The 20,315-nt window shown below is 42.2% G+C and overlaps 1 long non-coding RNA gene across 6 annotated transcripts; it reads right to left on the reverse strand.

Moving 5' to 3' along the window:
* Nucleotides 1–15,844: 15,844 nt before the first annotated feature.
* On the reverse strand, nt 15,845–20,135 carry LOC130192797 (uncharacterized). Of its 6 annotated transcripts, XR_008831449.1 has the most exons (6): nt 20,041–20,122; nt 17,998–18,022; nt 17,593–17,755; nt 17,378–17,466; nt 16,924–16,970; nt 16,406–16,793 (listed from the first exon to the last, which is right to left on the reverse strand). It is a non-coding gene; the product is annotated as an uncharacterized LOC130192797 (long non-coding RNA). The 6 variants fall into 6 exon arrangements; XR_008831448.1 differs by lacking the exons at nt 16,406–16,793; nt 16,924–16,970 and adding an exon at nt 15,845–16,399; XR_008831447.1 differs by having other exon boundaries at nt 16,924–17,466; nt 20,041–20,135.
* Nucleotides 20,136–20,315: the final 180 nt, after the last annotated feature.

Below are 20,315 nucleotides of genomic sequence, written 5' to 3' on the forward strand. Positions count from 1 at the left end.
TTTGGGCATAGAACCTAGTCACTTCATGGTTAAAAGTCCTGTGTTTATTTTGTGTATTCATTTGACTATGATCTCACAGCAATACACACATAACATGTCTGGTTTGATGTTAGTTCGTCATTTAGTTTTGAGGACTTGTGTTGGGTCACAATGCTACAGCCTAATACACTAATAACAAACTATCTAAGGGATAATAATTCATCGGTCAAAATATAGGATAATAATCCCACTAATGCTCCAACATTTTGGGGGTCTTCCATTGAGTTGGATGTGAGTGTTCGGAGCAGTGTGGGTTAGAGGTGTGCAAAGGATGCCATTTTTAATCAAAATAGGAAGAATGCGAAGGGTTGACCGGTAGACTCCTTAATTTCCAATTAAATCTGTATTTGTCAGTATATATTATTTCTCAATTTTTATAGTCGGGGAATGTCATTGTTATTGTAAGTAACTTTCCGATACTACATTTTTCATAACCACCTAACTTCTTTCCTATTTCTCCTCACTGGGAAGACAACATCCAAATATGGAATACAATGTTTGGTGCAGTATTCATATTGGGTTATTTTACCAATATAATGTATAAATAAAACACTTAATAGGGTTATTATGAAAAAAGTCCTGCTTTCTTTTCTCCTCTCCTCTCCTCATAGGCACTCTGAAGGATTGTAACCCTTGGGGAAGGCCGGGGTTTTGCCGTCGAGGGATTATTCAAGTTTGGGGAATAATGACCCCCTTATCTCTCCCAGGCTCTTTGCAGAAGCTTCTCTTGGGCCCTGTCAGTTCCAGGCCCTCCACTCTGGATGGATATATCATTGGAGATCCCTCCCTCACCATTACACGCACTTCCTCATCTCACTTTCCGCCGCCTTATGCCCTTTTCTAGCTGATAATACCTCATTGTGGATGCCATAAAAAGAGGCAAAGTTATCTCATTTTCACCTCCGGTCATTTTTAGGCGGCTGACTTTTTCTTCTTTTTTTTGACTAATGGCTCTCAACTTTGCTTCTCTTCATCTGTGGTCTTGTCTTCATTCTCCCTCTCTCTCTTTCCCATTCTCCCATATACGCTCACTATATGTCACTCTCTTTCTGTCTCTGTGGTGTGTCGGGATAATAGGCTTCAGCTGTGAACAGTGTTCTAATTTTAATTCCTTTTATTCTAGCTTGTCCAGCCATCGTATATCTGTAAATGGATTTCAAGATATTGTCAATTCAATGTCAATTGAAGTTAATTGTCCATTGACTTCCTCACCTCCTGCATGCATTCATTATGGCCTCCATGATGGGATTATCTCATTGTGGTCCACCGCATTGGCAAAAGGGGCCCTAATGCCAATTGGGGAGACATGAAAGGTTTCGGGTTGGGTTATTTCATAGCGACATTTAAAGGCATTCACTTAATTGAGTTGTACGATTAAGATATTCCTATTGGTTCTATCCTCTATTGCAAAAAATGTGCCTGCATTTTGTCATTGAAATTTGGTTTGGTTATTTAATTTGTGCTCTCCGTTGTGATGTGTTTTGTAATGAACCATTTGTTTCTGTCCAGACTTGTCTGTATCTTTAGTGGTCCTCACTGTCCAATCACAACCAAGTTCGTTAAACGTGCTTACCTATTTGGCTCCGCCTTTATCTACCGGTTGGAAACGTGAATGAATAGTTTTGAGGGTCAGAGCGGGCCATGTTTCCCATCCAGATTATGGTTATAGATGGTAATTACAAAAGCACCAGTAAAATCTCAAACAATGCAAAACATGATGAATTGTTTTATCAATTATTTGATGTATTCATTTTAGAGAGCATTCTCATCATCGTTCTACAATGATGTGATATTTTTCTCCTTCCGGGGACAAGTAACGACCCCTGCTCCATGTATGATTTATTAATTTCTTTGCCAGTGCACATTTTGTTTTTATCAATACATCAAGCCAAGTATAATCAAATGTTTTTCCGCTTAATTTTTTATGCTGTTTCTCATACAAATTTGTATTGAAATAATTCAGAAGGAAAAGGCACTCATTTGAAAGAGATCCAGGGTTTGGAAACATGTTGTTGTCTGTTGAGCAAAGTCAGGCCTCGAGGCTCCTTCAACTTGCATGCAGCATTTATTCACACTAAACAAGCACTATTTCTTCGGTGTTTTTCCTGATCCGATGTGAGGTCCTGGGACAGGGGTGTCGTATGTGTACAGATTGTAAAGCCCTTTGAGGAAAATTGGTAATTTGTGATGTTGGGCTATATAAAATAAACTGAATTGAATTGAGTTACGCAAGCAAAGTAAAGTGAGTGACGTTCAAGAAAAAAGAGGGTGCAACGATTAAGGCAGGGATGGAGAAGCTAAATCAAAAACAAACATGAAGTTCAACACTAATTTTATTTATTTTTTGTCTGAACAGTTCTTCTACCTAACAAGCAGTGAAAAACTGAACAGTACCTGATTGAGTGGAGTGTAGTTTAGTTGCTGCTTCTTAGGTTCTGGGATAATTAGGTGAAGTAGGGCCCTGTCAGGTTCATCCTCCCAGCTCCCACATAGCTGTAACAAGTTAAATATACCTCGTGAAGAGGCGAGGTAGAAGGCTCAGTTGATTGGTTGTTAAGCACACAGGGACAGCCGCGGAGCGGAAAGAATGATTAGGATTCATAATGGCAGAGGGATCCAAACCAAAGATGTATTGTTGGTTACATCTACATCCTTTTTTCAATCCCCTCTATAATTACTACTAAAACAATGTTTGTGTCTTACTCACTCACTAAATATTTAGAACATTTATATTTCATGCTGAGGCAGGAATCAAAGAGAAACATCTCAGTCTAAAAGAGTTTCTATGGGGGGAGGGCCGAGCTGTTGGTTGTAGGAGTGAGAAGAGAACGTTGAGTGAACAGGACAGTGCACTAAGACTTACCGGGCCAACGTGTGAGGCCCGGGAAGCTTCTTGGAGAGAAGTTTGTTTTCTGCAGAGGAGGCCTCGCCCTCTTCATGTTCAGTCGGTGTTGTGCAGGTGGAGAAACCCAGAAAAATCCTCCATCGGCAGAAAAAACATGTTAATTTGTTTGTAATTGGACAACAAAGGAAATAAATGCCATTGATTGTATACCAACCTCGTGTTTCAATCAACAATCATGGCCAAAATAAAGAAATACAAGATGGATATGACGAACAAAGAAACAAGTAACTCTGCAAAAGTTCAGTGTCAGGCTCGAATAAAACTTCCAATTGTGATGGATGGTCGGATTGCCTGAGAGGGAGAATCAGATGTCACAAACAAAGCACGCAAACAAAGGTACCACACATTTGTTTGCCTTGTACAAACCCATGCACTCTGCCACTGCTGGCAGTGTGATTACTGACACCTATCACCTAACCCAATAACATCCTGCTCCACATACATCATCCACGGATTTGATTAGAGATCTGAGATCTGATTTATTTATTTGTTTAGTCCTGGATCCCACTGTCATTATTTCCCCTTGTAAATAATTCAATAAAAGTGTCATCTGCTCTACATTAATATTATGTGTAATAAAGACAGTGGGAGGGGGCAGGTGTATTCAGGTACACACAATCACAACAGAGAGTGATGAACAACAACAATACATTTTAGAATAAGCACAGGTATCATACTTTATTGTCACATTACAATGGATGTTTGATAAATGATTGATTCAGCCCTAGTATTATGAGAGCTTATTTTGGGCTTGAAGATAGTTTTCTGTCGCATTCTGCATGTTAACAACACGGCCTCAGGAACAGTTTAATGAAGTGAACATTAACTGTGAATTGTCACAGCTCAGATTGCTTCTCCCTTATATAAAAGGTATATTAGGCTTGTTTCAGCGCAGCTTACTTAAATGCAAAAGTGGCCAAAAAAATTTAACTTCATTTGACCTGAAAGCTGCACAATCATACTCGTTTGTTGAATTACTCGAATGATAACATCACATGACAGTTGCCGTTTGCGGTGACAGATATACAGCGAATTAACAACCAACACTGTCACTTCCATGGAGCTTTATTCGATTATGTCCACCCCAAATTCTGCTTTAGTACTCATTCTACAAATACAAGCATGGAAATGTGATTATTTACTTTTTCCTTACATTAATTAACCAAAGCGCCTTTTTGAACTCTGATTGTACAAAGTATTGCACTTTGTACAATCACCATCGACCAATCGCCATCCTCGGCCAACAATTGAGTTTCCCTGAAACATATGGGCAATATTATCAGGAAACACTCCATAAACTTTCATTGTTTTGCAGATGATACTCAACTATATCTATCGATAAAACCAGAGGAGACCAACCAACTCAGTAAAATTCAAGCATGGCTTAAAGACATAAAAACATAGATGACCTGCAACTTCTTGATGTTAAACTCAGACAAAACCGAAGTAATTTTACTCGGCCCTGAGCACCTCAGAGATCAATTATCTGGTGATGTGGTTTCTGTAGACGGCATTGCCCTAGCATCCAACACCACTGTAAAGAATCTTGGCGTTATCTTTGATCGGGACTTGTCCTTCAACTCCCACGTAAAGCAAATCTCAAGGACTGCATTCTTTCATCTACGTAATATTTCAAAAATCAGGCACATCTTGTCTCAAAAAGTGTTGTGCACCGACAGATATGCTAGAGAGGTTCAGGTCATTTATGTTCGCTTTCTCTCATTCCAGGCTTCCTGATTGTTTTCACCTGTCATCACACCTGTCTCCTATGCTCATCAGTGTCAGCCCCGCCCCTGATTGGTCCCACCTGTGTCTTGTTACCATGTGCTTAAATTCCCCTGTCTCCCAGTGTTCCTTGTCAGTTCGTCTGGTCTTTTGCCATGATCAGGTCGGGTTATGTTGTGCTCTTGAAAAGTTTTGATCCCTCACTACGTGGCGCTTTCATTTGTTCACTGCAGAACCGAAAAATAAAGTACTTACAAATACTTTATCTCTGTCTCCGGTCGTGCAATTGGGTCCTACTTCCTAAGTGTCTGAGATCGTAACAGAACGAACTGACCACATTATGGACCCAGCCGACCCAAGAACGCTTCACGCCGCTCTGTCGGTACAGGGCGTGACGATTTTTCATCACGAGGAAAAACTGGACAAAGTCAGCCGGAAATACCAGAGCAGAGAGGACACCAGGCCGGTGTTCAGGAAGAATTATCTCCACAGATGCAGCAACTGGTTGCCCAAATGAATAATTTTTCACTCATCAACAGACTGCTCCTCCGGTGACGTCATCCACAGCTGAGAATTTGCCTGTCAATACTCCAGCTGACCACCCAGGTCAGGCTGTTTCCTCCCATTTCTGCTGGCTCTTCGGAGAGATTTTCCGGAGACTCTTGAATTGCAGAGCCTTTCTGGTACAGTGTGATCTGCATTTTCAACACAACCCAGCAGCTTTTTATCTGAGCATGGTAAAGTGGCGTTTATTGTGTCTCATTTAACGGGAAGAGCTGCAGCCTGGGCTACTGCAGAATGGTCTAGAGACACCGAACTATGTTACTCATTGGCCGATTTCATAGAGACTATGAGGCGCATTTTGACCACTCATCGCCTGCTACGGAGGCCAGCAGAAGACTGTTTCAAATCGTCAGCTCAACCGTCAGGTGGTTGATTATGCCATCGAGTTTCGTACAGCAGCAGCGGACAGCGGATGGAATGTTCCGGCTCTTCGTGCGCCTTCATGACAGGACTTCGGAACCGATAAAGGACCAGCTGGCTCCACTGGAGACACCAGGATCTGGAATCCTCATCGCTGTGGCCATCCGGATCGATAACCGTCTTCGAAAGAGAGGGGCGTCGCGACAACCGAGATGTTATTCCCAGCTTCCAGAAATCGCCCGCGCCAGCGGAGGATTTCCAGCTCATGTTACCGGACCATCTGAGGACTACACTTCCGAATGACTCCGGTGAACCCATGCAGCTTGGAAGAACCAGGCTTTCTCTGGAGGAGAGGCAGCGCCGTCTCACAGGAGGTTGCTGTTTCTACTGCGGCCAGCCGGGTCATCAACTCGCTTCATGCCGGGAAAGATCGTGCTCACCAGTCAAAGGAGGCGCTGGTGAGCAAGTTTCCGCAGACTTCCCTCCTCGACCTGTTACTCAGGTAGACATTTGTATTAACAATCAGACCATTGACCAGGGTGTGTTAATAGACTCAGGGGCTGACGAAAGCCTTATAGACTGGGGCCTAGTCAAACAGCTAAAAATAAAAACTGTCCCGCTATCTCATCCTGTTAGTGCCAGTGCCTTAGTCGGCGCTTGTTGTTCACAGTTACCCATTGCACTGAGCCCATACAGATTACTATAAATAAGGACCATACCGAGAGCATGCAATTTCATATTTTTGAGTCGACTCAGCACCCGACTATTTTGGGGTTTCCTTGGTTGAAGATCCACAATCCTCACATAGACTGGCCTTCAGGGAAAGTTAAGGAATGGGGAGAGGATTGTAAAGGCAGGTGTAAACTTTGCAACCTGTTAATGCACCAACAGACTCTAGTAGGATCATTATAGATCACCCTGACTATCCTGATCTACACAAGGTACCTTCCTGTTACCATGATTTAAAGAAGCGTTTAACAAGTCTAAAGCCTTGTCGCTACCTCCTCACCGAGATTTTGACTGTCCCATTGATCTCTTACCGGAGCCCCCATTCCCAAGGGGAGACTTTACTCGATTTCGAGACCCGAGAGAACAGCAATGGATGAATACATCTCCTCTTCACTCAAATCAGGGATTATCCGTCCTTCATCGCTCAGGGGATTCTTTTTTGTGGGAAAGAAAGACGGGTCTCTGAGACCTTGCATAGACTACAGTCCACTAAATTACATTACGGTGAAGAACCGCTATCCTCTGCCACTCATGTCATCTGCTTTTGAACTGCTTCAAACGGCCAAGATATTCACCAAGTTGGATTTAAGAAATGCATATCACTTGGTTAGAATAAAACAAGGGATGAGTGGAAGACTGGATTCAACACTCAGAATGGTCACTATGAGTACTTGGTAATGCCTTTTGGACTGTGCAATGCGGCTGTTTTCAAGCTTTTGTGAATGAGGTTTTGGGAATTCTTGAATATTTCAGTGTTTGTGTATCTGGATGACATACTGATTTTCTCCCCAGACGCTAAATCTCATGTTAACCATGTCCGCCAAGTTTTGCAGAAACTACTGGATAATCAGCTATATGTCAAGGCAGAGAAGTGCGAGTTCCACACAGAAGAGGTGTCTTTCTTAGGATACATAGTCTCACCTAATCATATCCAAATGGATCCTGCGAGGCTCGGTGCGGTATCCCAGTGGCCCACACCAGACTCCAGGAAAAAGGTTCAGCAGTTCCTAGGATTTGCTAACTTCTATAGGAAGTTTATTGAGAATTTCAGTTCTGTTGCTGCTCCTCTGCATGTTCTGACTTCTCCTAAGGTTCCTTCAAGTGGACCCCCAGGCGGATCTTGCTTTCAAACTTCTCAGAGATAGATTCACATCAGCTCCCATACTCACCATTCCAGATCCCCAGCGCCAGTTTATGGTCGAGGTGGATGCTTCCAATGAGGGAATGAGGAGTACTGTCTCAACGTTCTGCAGAAGACAACAAGATGCATCCATGTGCTTACCTGTCGCGGAAGTTGACAACGGCAGAGCGGAATTATGACGTGGGAAACAAGGAATTGTTAGCTGTAAAAGCTGCCCTCGAGGAATGGAGACACTGGCTGGAGGGTGCAGAGCAACCGTTTTAGTCTGGACAGATCACAAGAATCTAGAATATATAAGAAAGGCTAAGCGTCTCAACTCCCGTCAGGCCAGGTGGACACTTTTCTTTAGTAGATTCAACTTCACACTCTCTTTTCGTCCCGGGTCTCAGAATCAAAACCCGATGCTTTGTCTCGTCTTTACGATCCCGAACCACTTGCGGTAGAGCCCAAGACCATCCTTCCACTTAACCGGGTGATCGGAGCCTTTTCCTGGCAAGTGGAGTCAGGCGTTAAAGAGGCAAATGTCATGAATCCAGCGCCTAGCGAGTGTCCCAACAATCTGCTGTTTGTTCCTGAGGCTCTTCACTCCAAGGTCATCCACTGGGCTCACTCATCTGTGCTTCGTGCCATCCGGGAGTAGCAAGAACAATGTTCAGGATTCAACAACGTTTCTGGTGGCCATCCATGAAGAAAAATGTGGCCGAGTATGTAGCGGCTTGTCCGGTGTGTGCGTGTAATAAGACCTCATCTCAAGTTAAGATGGGCTTGCTCCAGCCGCTGCCGATTCCCCATCGTCCTTGGTCACACATTTCGATGGATTTTGTGACAGGATTTCCCTCATCCAGAGGCAAGACTACGGTTCTAACAGTGGTTGATCGATTTTCAAAATGGCTCACTTCATCCCATTGACCAAGCTTCCTCTGCCAAAGTCACCGCAGAGGTCATGATGAATCACGTATTCAGGATCCATGGATTCCCTAATGACATTGTTTCCGACAGGGGTCCACAATTCATTTCCGCCTTCTGGAAAGAGTTTTGTCGACTCATAGGTGCCACCGTCAGCCTGTCATCAGGATATCACCCTCAGTCAAATGGACAGTCGGGCGTCTGAACCAAGAACTAGAGACTACGCTCGTTGTCTCGTCTCCCGGAACCAGACCACCTGGGTGACCACCTCACATGGGTCGAGGTTGCCCACAATACCCTTCCCACGGCGGCCACAGGTCTCTCTCCATTCCATTGTGTCAATGGTTTCCAGCCTCCACTTTTCCCTAACAACGAGGAAGAGGTGATGGTTCCATCGGCACATGCCATGATCAGACGTTGTCGCAGAGTTTGGGCTGGTGCTGCCAGTCTCTTCTCCGAGTTCAGCTCGGATGAAGGCTGTTGCGGACGTTCATCGCAGGGTCGCTCCTCCTACAGTCCAGGCCAAAAGGTTTGGCTCTCTACCAAAGACTTACCACTCCATGTCGCCTCAAAGAAACTGGCTCCGAGATTTGTGGGTCCGTTTCCAGTGTCCAGAGTCATCAACCCGGCGTCACGCTTGCAACTCCCAGGACCTTGAGAGTGCACCCAACGTTTCACGTTAGTAGAATCAAGCCGGTGTGTGAGAGCACACTTGTTCCCGCCTCAAGCCCCTCCACCGCCCCAGTTCTTTGAAGGGGTGGCGTTTACAAGGTCCGTAAGCTACTGGAGGTCCGTAATAGGGAGGGCAAGCAATTCCTGGTAGACTGGAAGGGTTACGGTCCTGAGGCTAGAAGCTGGATAGCTGCTTCATTTATCGTAGACAAGACTCTTATCCACGACTTTTACAATCAGCCTGGGCCATCAGGAGTTGGCCCTAGAGGGGTGGGTACTGTTGTGCACCGACAGATATGCTAGAGAGGTTCAGGTCATTTATGTTCGCTTTCTCTCATTCCAGGCTTCCTGATTGTTTTCACCTGTCATCACACCTGTCTCCTATGCTCATCAGTGTCAGCCCCCCTGATTGGTCCCACCTGTGTCTTGTTACCATGTGCTTAAATTCCCTGTCTCCCAGTGTTCCTTGTCAGTTCGTCTGGTCTTTTGCCATGATCAGGTCGGGTTATGTTGTGCTCTTGAAAAGTTTTTGATCCCTCACTACGTGAGCGCTTTCATTTTGTTCACTGCAGAACCGAAAAATAAAGTACTTACAAATACTTTATCTCTGTCTCCCGGGTCGTGCAATTGGGTCCTACTTCCTAAGTGTCTGAGATCGTAACAAAAAGATGCAGAAAAATTGGTTCACGCGTTCGTTACTTCGAGACTGGATTACTGCAACTCCTTATTATCAGGCTGCTCTAATAAGTCTCTTAGGTCCCTCCAGTTGATCCAGAATGCTGCAGCTCGTGTTCTCACTAAAACTAAGAAAAGAGATCACATCACTCCTGCACTAGCTGCTCTGCACTGGCTCCCAGTAAAATCAAGAATCACTTTTAAAATTCTTCTCTTAACCTACAAAGCCTTAATTGGTGATGCACCATAATATCTTAAGGAGCTTGTAGTACCATATTGCCTCACTAGAGAGCTGCGCTCACTAAATGCGGAACTACTTGTAGTTCCTAGAGTCTTAAAAAGTAGAATGGGAGCCAGAGCCTTTAGTTATCAAGCTCCTCTTTTATGGAACCAGCTTCCAATTTCAGTTCGGGAGGCAGACACAGTCACCTCGTTTAAGAGTAGACTTAAGACTTTCCTTTTTGATAGAGCTTATAGTTAGGGCTGAATCAGGTTCACCTGGTCCAGCCCCTTGATATGCTGCTATAGGCTTATAGCTGCCGGGGGACGTTTTAGGATGCACTGAGCACCTATCTCCTCTTTTCTCTCTCCTTATGGATGAATTTTCATCTCTCAATCACACATTACTAAATCTGCTTTCTCCTCAGAGTCCTTTTGACTTAACGTCTCATAGGGTCATTGGACCCTATGAGACGGCATAGATCCTATCTGCCTGATGGATCATCGAGGTCTGGGTCGTGGAATTCCTGCTACCAACTACGTCACTGCCCTGTTGAGACTACGCCCACTGTTGAGACTCCGCCCACTTCTCCTCTCTACCTCCATCTGCCTGATGGATCATGGAGGTCTCCATCGTGGAATATGCCTACTATGAACTATTCATACACTCTGTCATATTCATTGAATTTATTTTAACCCTAAATCTGTCCTTCTGTACACATGACATCTATTGCACCTGTCCATCCTGGAGAGGGATCCTCCTCTGTTGCTCTCCTGAAGGTTTCTTCCCTTTTTTCCCCCTGAAGGGTTATTTGGGAGTTTTTTCTGATCCAATGTCAGGTTTTGGGACAGGGTTGTCTATGTCTACAGATTGTAAAGCACTCCGAGACAAATTTGTAATTTGTGAAATTGGGCTAGACAAATAAACTGAATTGAATTGAATACGCGGCAAACCAAATTAGTTCTAGTTGGATCATTCCTCCCCAAATAAGTTGCCAAAAAGAAAATGAAATTAGCTGAAATGTCAATGTGATTCCTGCTTCAACCAAAGTCCAAACCAATCCTCAATCTTTATAGTAATGTCAAACTACTTGGTGCGGTCCTTAAATCATTAATAGTATCATATACTTGTATTTATTGAGACTATCTTTCATGCTGTTATTCGTGGAAATGGTGGAATTTATTTATTTCTGTTTCTTCTTTCTTTGTTTTTGCCACACCGTATGTGGTCAAGATTTTCTCAAGATTTCAAATTTGTTCCAGGTTCATAGATCAAATACATTACCTTTTCTGAGAGATTCAGGGATTTTGAAGCGATGAGCCCCATGTGGTTCTGAAACACTGAACAACAGTATCGTTGCTCTTTACAGGCGTGCCTTGTTCTCCACCTTTTCACGGTGTCCAGACTGTGATTTGACAGTATTTTCCTCCCATCAGTCTTGAGGTCATCGGGGGCCATATGTGTGTGAGATGTCTGTTTGGCTATCGTGAGCTAATGCAGTTCTGCTGCACATGAGACCTGAGATAATCAATACTCTGTCAGACATACTGAGAGCACCTCTGTGTTAAAGCTGCTGTCGTAGGGTCTCCTCAGTCTCGGACAGAGATAAAGCCACCAATCCCGCGTCCCCCAAGAGCTCTCCCCTGAAGACGAGGATCGCCACTATCCAGTTCTAATCTTCTCTGAGTTCAGAGCCCTGCGTTCTCAAAAAAGAAAAAAAAGAAAATGGCATTTGCACTCAGGGGAGCATCACACTTGTAGAAGTGGCTGCTGCACTAAAATTGCAGACGGACTGCTAGGTGAGGAGGAATATGACAATCTGAGATGGCAAATCGATTTTCACTTTGTATGGAGCACATGTTTTTGCATTACACATTTTAAGGGAAAAAAGAAAATAGGCGTTGGTGCAGATCGGATCTCACAATCTCTTGTTTGCCCATTTTGAAATAATAGGTGTGAATCCATCTCTTTTGCGGCAAATTCTGTAATTCGATACTCCGATTCGCAAAAGTAGTGCAATACAATGCAGTATATAGACAAAACCGTCTCCGGGTCAGATTGTCCTCTTAAATATGATCACATGAATACAGTTGTCTTGCTTCGAATGCTAAATTGTGGCTCCCTCATCTCAGATACTCCAGAATTGCGAGCAAATCCCAAACACAGAGCATTCTCATTTCAATCCATAAACCCCCGTCAGGATGTTTCATCTCTTTAGCATGGATAGGATTTGTTCCACTCAAGCCTCCTATCTTAGGGTTCCTACAAGAGCATGTGCCTCATTATTGGGTTTCATATCCAGCCATATTTTCTCCTATGGGAAATCCATTGTTTCAGTATAAAAAGCATCTCATTTCCCTCTCTGATTTGTTTACTTGGCTAATGGGACTGCGCTGTCCTTTGTTGAGCCTTTGCAGAGCGTGACAGAGCTCCGTTGTATTGTGGAGAGAGTTTGGCTAGAAGAGATGCTGAATCTCACCATTTGATATCGGGGAGGCTTTCATGCTAGATTTAATGACTTTTCGCCAGCTGACATAATTGCACTTTCAGATTTTTAATATAAATTTGAACATAATAAGGGAGTAATGTGCGATGTCGTGAACAGCACTTTTTTTTTACAAATGCTTTCCTTCTTAACTGTGATAATAATAGTAATTACAAAGATAATGTGCTCTAATTGCTAGAAGGGGATGAATTCATTTTTTCCCTCCTATTCCCATATATGTTGTCTCCCGCTCTCATGTATGCTCTTGCAACAGGTTACGTCAGACATTAAAGGAATATTTGAATGTACAAACAAGCTGTTGGTCTTACATTGTATCAGCAATGCTGACACTCGAGAACAATATTTATGATTTAAGTCAGGAGAAATGACAGAGATAATTGTCTGTCACGGTGACATTACTGACACTGGAACTGTTTGACTGTACATCCTGTGGAAGCCTCAAGCTGTTTATGTGCGCTCGCATAGGTCAAGCACTGTCGAATGTGTTGGAGCAGAGCTGGCAACTTTTCAAAAAACCTTGGAGTGAGATTTTGTCGGGGGTGACCAAAATGTTGCCGCGCACGCAACCACACACGTTGGTGGCTCAAATATCAGGAAATTTGATTTAATTTGGCGTTGTACCCATGTTGTACCCTGCATTCTGGCCTGGCAAAGGTCATCTTTGCTACCTTAAAGAATTAAAATGTGTGTTTAATAACTCTACTCTCATTTACAAAAACATGCCTAATTCTATTGCACAAATGTCCTGTCTTTATGTTAAATTCTTTATAATACATCTTACTTGTTCAAAGTGCTGTTTTGAATTTTTTTTAGAGGGTCCTTTTCCTAGGCCTGCAAATAAAGTGATAAATGCTATGTGGGCAGCTTTAATAAACAATGCTCTGATGTGTTTAGCATGCAGTATACCAAGAGCTTAACAAGGTGCTCTCCTGCTGCTTGTTATGACAGCTGAGTTTACATCACCACACAAAATCACACGCACAAACACAACACATTATTTCAAGATTTAAAGCTTAAGAGAGTGAGTACTTAATTGAACCACATGTCATTAACAGGGCTCTCAAGTTTTGAAGACAGGCAAGAGTGACATATCTATCCATTGCTAACATGCTCACAATGGCAATATGCTCACAATGCTAACATGCTGATGTTAAGCATGTTTGCCATCACAATGGGGTGCGTCAGCAAGTTAATATTCGTTTAGCACTTAACACTGGATGACAAGTCAGGGAATTAGTAGTTATTGTTTTCAATAACTAACCAGCTGTCCAACTGCTGATGAAATGTAATAATATTCAGGAGGGCTAACAGTCACCAGGTCTCGCCATAAAAATAATAATTATAGTCAGGAGGCAGCATCATTTTTAAATATTGACCGTTATACTACTTGCTAAATTAGAATGGTCTCATGAGCTGACAGGGAAGTACAAATTGACCCAATCTGTTGCCTAGCAATGCATTTCCATTGAAACGGTCTACAAACTTCCTGAAAACTAGACACTGAATAGATACTGAATGAGTTTTTCGCTTGCCAACAGTGGCCTACAGCTAAAACTTGCCAAAATTACTATCATGACATCACAACAACACACTTTGTGCTTTAGCTTAGTGGATGATGCTGCCAGCTTGGCAGAAGCACGGCTCTCTTTAGCTGGTTTATCAGAAAACTGTCGTCAGAGTAGAACATGCCTTTCCCTGCATCTCTCGCTGAGTCCTTGGGACATCACAGGGTGAAATGCCATTGTTTTGTTTATACAATATCAGAGGTGCTGCTGCATTAATCTCAATAAGGAGGGCCATTGGACGGAATTATCTGTATGATTGCCCTTTAGAACGGCTGTCAATGCTATTCTCCTTATCCGGCTTCTCAAAGCCTCTCTCCCTGTTAGAAGTCTATGTGAGGGGAATACAATGCAGGCAGTTCAGACGCCACAAAAGGGCATTGCATTAGAAAGCCATACCTCTGCTGTGTGACCTTTGGCTATGCTGCGGAGGTCGGTTGAATCCCTGTGGACACCCAGTCAGCTCCAGTCAAGGGAACAGAATAGATTCTAAATCTGTGATTCGAGGTGGCGGACATCAGCATGCAACCAGGCAAATGGAAGCTTATTGTTTTCAGTACTTTACGCATCTGGGTGATAAGAAACTGTGCAAAACAAACAAACCTGTGTCTCACACCTGGACACAACTGAGAATGAATCCATGTCAACATGTACTTGAGAATGTTTCACCTGTATAATAGGATGTAGACATGGAATGTAGACCTACAGCTCTGCAGCAGGCAGAATAATTTACGGCGACCACCACAATGTTCCACCATTTTTAGGTATTTGTCTGTTACAGATATATATATATATATATATATATATATATAAATAAATCACTTTAGATTTAAGCACTTAAAGATCCTTAAACAATGATTTACAAGCAGTGAGCCTCATTGTTGCATTCTTTTTACCACCCAATGAACTGAGGATCAATCTTTTTCTTGATGTTGAACTGATGCTGTCTCTTTATCTGTGGGTGTGTCAAATTTGTCATTGTGGTTGAGAAGATAAACCTAAAATGAAGAGAGGGGATTGTAAAAGCCTGAAATGGGATCATCTTGGATGAGCTTTTTTTCCCCAAGCAGAATGGGATAACAATTCAAACACTTAAGTAAAGAATGCAGGTCCGCTGTAATATGAACCATAGTGCTGTCTCCTCTGAGAGGCATTTCAAGATCCACCTCTGCTGTGCCTTGCTCTCCCGATCGTACTTTTTCTAAACCATTCTGGTGCTTTGTCCACAGTAAAATGCTAGGTTCGGCAGAGCTGCACTGTAAAATGTAATGAGTTAACTTTACTTGAAAAAGGTGAGGAAACCGATTGCCTCAAATTTTCTAAGTAAAGTAGCTCAATAATTTTAAGTTCTTAAAACTAAAAATAAATGAGTTTTGGCAAATGATGTAATTGGAGTAAACATAAGTTCAGTCAACTCATAATATGTCATTTCAGACAACTTAAAAGATACGAGTGAAGGTAACTTAAAAATCTTTAAGTATGTAATAAGTTGACTTTACTTGAAAAAGGTGAGGAAACCGATTGCCTCAACATTTCTAAGTAAAGTAGCTCAATAATTTTAAGTTCTTAAAGCTAAAAGAAACTAAGTTTAGGCAACTCATGTAATTGCAGTAAACATTAGTATAGTTAACTTAACAATTATTAGTTACTAGGTTAACTTAAAAAAGACAACTTAAAAGATCCAAGTTATATTAAGTAAACAGTACTAATAAGAACTAGTTAACTTTACTAGTCAATGAGATCCCATTACTTAGAAATAGTGAGGAAACCGATTGCCTTAAAATGATCAAGTAAGCTGAACTAAAAACTGTAAGTTGTTGAAACAAAAGAAGGAGAACAGTTACAATGGAAGACGTTTATTTAGAAGAAAAACACATGTTTTAAAACTCAAACAACATGCTTAAAACGCTGAACATGTTGCCAGATTAGGTTTTGTAACGCAGAAATATGATGAACACAGCGTTTTCAGCATTTGCTAAATTTCACGACAGAAAAACAACAAAAACAGACATTTTCTAGAAAAGAGTTCAATTGGAGATAGAAGGGTGAAGTTCTCGGGCCTGACTGCACATCATGAACACAGTCCCTTATGGCATCAGTAGATTTTTGAGTGATTGTATTTTAGGGTTTTGGTCCAAGTGAGAAGCACTCTATGAATAAATTCAGAAGGTCTTCCTCACTCGTTGAGGATACTCCGAATTCAGGGGTAAATAAGTCCGAAGAGTAGCCACACGGCACGGGGAAGATTATCACGGTCACCCATCACGACTGTTCCTCCCAAAACGATGGCAGTAGCTGTAGACTCCAGGTTCAGCGAGTGAGGAGGCCACGATGTCTTCAGCACTGTCAGGGTCCCAATGGAGGCGTGGGACATGTCCAGAAGGTCATCAGAGTCCTAATAACAAGAGCAGCATAAAAAACACAATTACATGTCAAATTTCACATTGCATTTCTATGGTAGAACACACAATGGTTACCTGGATTCTGATATTATTAGATAATCAAGTGAAAGATTCTCAGGAGTGAGTGCGATGATTAATTCATTGATCATGTGATTCACTGAATGATTGCAAAAGCTAATAATAAAGAATATGAATTATCATATTTACAAATAGGGATATTTGAATGGAACAACAATAATAGAGCAAATGTAAAAAACAGAATGTAGAAGGGCCTGAGAACAGGTCGATTTAGTTGCATCACAACACGCCCCGATCAGGACCCTTTGGTGGCATCTGCTGTGTTTCCATAGGGTCAAGTCGAAGCTTCATGCCATCCTAAACTCACACCTTCAATAAAGAAAGACCAACGTTTAATACGTGGGCAACCAACCATATTCGTGGTAAACATCCATATTTCTTTGTCACTGCTGCTTCTGGGAAATGTGCTCCTACCACAGGAGGCTGAACAGGTACCTACCATCTTCAGCCGTCACACCTGCATCATATTGGCTGCTCCTGAACCTCCTGTGGCAGGAGAGCGAGCATATTGCCCAAAAGCAACAAAGAAATAGCGAGAATGTTACAAGTGAAAACCCATTTTTGGTAACAGGAGATATTAGTAGAACCCCTCTACCATCATGCAGACATGTGAAGGTGTACAGATGCCCATTTAGGTGTGATATGATTTGTAATTTTTTATTTTGAAGGCCTTTGGGTTTTGAATGGGGCGACTAGAGAGCTGCAACTGGACCTGACTGGAAAGACGGGAGATCCCACTAAAAGGGCCCCAATCAGGGATAAGTGAATCAAAAAGTAGAAGCACTGATTGGAAGAGAAGTAGCCAATAACAAAAGATTAACAGGCAGAACACATGAGATAGATTGGGCATCCTGTGGTGTGGAATTAAATAATTTTGACTAAAGTCTACTTACAAATTCTTGAAGAAGTCTGCGTTGTCATCTCCAAGGATGAAGGGAGAGCTACGGAGGACTGCTGTTCACCTCCCAGTCACATCTGTACACTAAAAAAACATTTTAAACACACACAATTCACAAGTGTTAAAGGACAATCATTTGACAGCTCTGCATGCAATGCTGTGACTACTTTATTAACCACATAAAGAAAAATGACTGCTTGAGAAACTTACCCCAGGTGTGACTTGTTGCAGATATTCAAGTTTCTGTCCGACACTTTCCCCCTCTGGGTTTTGAACTTCTCCAGGAAGCGAGGAGTATATTTGTCGAGATCTTTGAAGAACTCTGATTGCAACTCAGATTTTTGCTTGATAAGCGACAGAACTCAGCCAGAATCTAACGGAAAGAGAAATAAATTAAGATGTAGTCATATTAGACCTACAGTAAACACATTACAACATACTACATCACACTGGGCAGAAAACTAGTGGCTTCTAGATTGAAGAGATTACATCAGCTCCCCTCATCGGCCCTTCATGGTCGTCACAGGAGACTCTCTGTGTGAAGACATGGACTCAATCTGGCAACGCTTCCATGTGTTATGCAGTAGTGTGTAGAAGAAAATAAGCAATACTTACAATTCATTGCCAGGTTTTTCAAAGCCTACAAAAGAAACAACAAAAGCAATTAGTCAAACTGCAAATAACTCCTCGTCAAGATGCATTTTACGGCTAAAAGCCATCAGTTTAATGGAAGATTTCACAGACAAATATGATTACAAATGCTTATCCTAGATATAGATAGATAGATAGATTGAAGTCATAAATAGTCTGTAGGGAGGTTGGCAGGGAGCTTAGTTTCAAACTTGCTATTGGTTATAATGGATGTCATTTCCATTAAATATCACAAAATAAGAAATGATGTTCAAGTAAAAAATTAAAAAACGTTGTGCCACATTCGCTGTGGCCGAGAAGTTCTCCATCATACGGTTGTGGTTGAATTATTCCTCGTTACTGTAGTGTTATGGAATAATAGGGTTTTGAGCCCGTTGTATCTCCAAGTATCTTTATTAGCTTAACCATACATAACACCGTGACTGACTGGATTCGGGTAACTCCTAGAGCGGACTGACGACTGTACACGCCCCCCCTCTGATCACACATGCCTTCGTATCACTCCGCATGTCTATAAAGTAGTACCATTACATTATAGTTACATTCAACCTGACATTCAGTGTTGCCAGGTCCGCGGTTTTCCCGCGGAATTGGGCTACTTTTGAAGTGTTGCCGCGGGTTGAATTTCTTGTCCGCTGGTTCGGGTAGACCTATTTTGCATGCAAATTACATGAATATCTTTAAATAAAAATCCATATTTTAAATGAAATAATTTATTTCTACCCAAATCCTACCAAACTGACTCCAGATCAGCACGTACACACATGGACATGGGACACGCCCACATACACACACGCACCTAAAGTTCTCGCCGCTCTCAGTCTCCCGCGACCCGCTTGATCCCAACTCTGGTCTGGTAGTTAGTGTAGCTAGCTACACTGGAGAAACATGCCACCCGGTAAGTGGGCTAAATACGGGAAGAAATATACGAAAGAATGGGAAAGTGAAACGGAATTAAAGAATGGATAGAACGTGTGGCTGGGGATGATACCAAAGCTTTTGTCGGTACTGCAAAACCGAGATTCTGCGCACCACAGTGATCTCCAAAACCACAGCAAAACGGGAAACACATTCGAAATGCTGCTCCGTTCTCCAGTTGTCGAGTCGTATATTGTTTGAACTATAAGTATATGATAAAAATATAGTGAAGCAACATAAGGTGTTTCAGTTGAAATAAGGTATTGCATTAACTACAGTAAATGCATATGAAGTAAAACAGTACATTCATGTTGTCCAGGCAGGGAGGAAGAGAGAAAAGGAGAAAGCCTCAAGACAAAGTAACAGGTTAGTTTGTCCGTCAGTGAATTGGTCTACACCTTCACAGAGCTATATTTTATTTATGATAATATACTGTATCTAATTACACAAGGCCATTTTAGGACCTAGGTGAAATAACTGTTTCGGAAAACTGCTTTTAATGCTGGCATACTAACCATTTGTTGTTACTTTGTAGATATTACAATACATTTGGAAATGATAGCAATGTTGTTGGACTTTAAAAGCACTGTATATGGTTTGGCACAGGCATATTTTGAGTTCTGATATTGGGCTTGTTTTTTTTTTTTGTATTACAATACATTTGGAAATGATAGCAATGTTGTTGGACTTTAAAAGCACTGTATATGTTTTACAGGCATATATTTTTGTTCGATATGATATTGGCTGTTTATTGGCCATTGGGCTGGTTTGGGCTGGTTTTGATTGGCCATTGGGCTGGTTTTGTCACACAGACCTGGCAACCCTGCTGACATTACATTCACTCTTAACTCAGTGACAGTAGCGTTGTGTGACTCCCGTAGTGCTGCGTTAATGCACACGAGTGAGACAGCCACGACGATGTCCGCCATTAACATTGTGACTCGTTTGTTTTGACGGTCTAGCTAGCTTACATTAAACGCTCAAAGTTAACATTCAACTACGAATATACATATGAACAATATGGCGAAGATACGACGATGTTTACTAAGGACATGAACGGCAAAACGTTATTGAGACGCTGAAACTTACCTGAAAGTAACTCGCACACCTGCACTGCCTTCTCGCTGCCGCCAATCCGTCTCGAGCAAAGAACGTCTTCAGTGGTCGACTGCGCATGCGTATTTGAGCCGAGTGCTGCCGAGTGCACCCGAGTTTCTTCCGAGTCCGCCTCACTCATTTTTTTAAAGTAAAGCTTACTTGAGATAATAAATTTAATAACTTTACTCACCAAAAAGTGTTCTTTACTAAGTTTCTTAAAGTAAGGTCAACAAAGTAAGCAGAAATGAGTAAAGCTCACTAATATT

This window comes from Pseudoliparis swirei, chromosome 4 (assembly GCF_029220125.1).
Source record: "Pseudoliparis swirei isolate HS2019 ecotype Mariana Trench chromosome 4, NWPU_hadal_v1, whole genome shotgun sequence".
Lineage (NCBI taxonomy): Eukaryota > Metazoa > Chordata > Actinopteri > Perciformes > Liparidae > Pseudoliparis > Pseudoliparis swirei.